Source organism: Humulus lupulus, chromosome X (genome assembly GCF_963169125.1).
Source record: "Humulus lupulus chromosome X, drHumLupu1.1, whole genome shotgun sequence".
Lineage (NCBI taxonomy): Eukaryota > Viridiplantae > Streptophyta > Magnoliopsida > Rosales > Cannabaceae > Humulus > Humulus lupulus.
In genome coordinates, this window is record NC_084802.1 from 98880379 (window position 1) to 98881606 (window position 1228).

General features: G+C 33.8%; 1 long non-coding RNA gene across 1 annotated transcript; it reads right to left on the reverse strand.

The window, feature by feature from the left end:
* Nucleotides 1–375: 375 nt before the first annotated feature.
* Nucleotides 376–775, reverse strand: LOC133805169 (uncharacterized). Its single transcript, XR_009878876.1, has 3 exons — nt 734–775; nt 590–638; nt 376–501 (listed from the first exon to the last, which is right to left on the reverse strand). It is a non-coding gene; the product is annotated as an uncharacterized LOC133805169 (long non-coding RNA).
* Between the last annotated feature and the right edge of the window lie 453 nt (nt 776–1228).

Below are 1228 nucleotides of genomic sequence, written 5' to 3' on the forward strand. Positions count from 1 at the left end.
TTTTAAAAAAATTAAAGTCATACCAAACAGACCCTAACACTAGGTTTGGTAGGATGAATTTTTGGATGGATATAGATGGATGGAATGAAAACACAAATCTATTGTTTGGTAAGGAGAGATTGAGCCATATGAGATAATTATGAAAGAAAAAGACAAAACAAAATAAATTAAATATAGTTTTAAAAAAGGGGACTTCTTTAGTCCCTCAGTTGCCATTTTCAGGACTTAGTCCAACATTGATTATCAGCCATAAAATATGTTAGTTTTTAGAGTGAATGGTTGGATTTGAATTTGTTGATTGAATGATACAAAAATACACATATACCCTTAGGGACCCCCTTTAACTGAGTACCGATTGCCATTTAACCGGGTACCCCCTCACAGCTGCCAAAAATTTGTTTGATTGATAGGTCCGAGAATTAACGAACATCATTTAACTCAACATCAAACACAAGCCACGAATTTGGAGGAATTGCACCACCTGCTCCCTTACGTCCATAACTGCGTGAAAAAAGTTTATATCAACACAAACACAAATATGAAACAAGCTCAAATTAGATTAACAGACATTTACAAACTCGAGACATACCCCATCTCTGGTGGAATGGTAAGCCTTCTCTTGTCCCCAACACGCATGCCTGGCAAAATGGAAGTAAGAGTGTAAAGAACTGCTTTACAAAGAAATAAACAGGTAAATTTAATTTTTTATTAAAATAAATTGACATAAAATTACCCTCAACTCGAACATCCCACCCTTTAATAACTTGTCCTACACGTGTAAAACCAAAAGACAATAGTGTTAATACAAATAATGAGGAAGGTTTACGTAAGTTGTCGCTCAAAAATAGTTGTACCTAGGCGGAACTTAAATGGTGCTCTTCCCACGTTTGAGTCGAACTGTTTACCATTCTTCTTTAGCTTGCCAATGTAGTGGACACTGACCTGAAATGTAATGAATTTAATTTTGTTTAGAGGTAGGTGAATACTAGACTTTTAAAAGGCAGAGTCAAATACTAGACTTTTACAACCGGTTTACATCACCGGCTCATCAAGTAAAAAAATGTAATAATAAAAACACCAAATAATTTTATAGCTTGACACTTGGCAATTTTTTGGGTCCCACTTGTTGGACTAAGTCCGATGAAGGACTTAAAAACTTGCCTTTAAAAAATTAATAAATATATATATTTAAAATATACAATATAATAATTTTTACTTTCTCTCGATG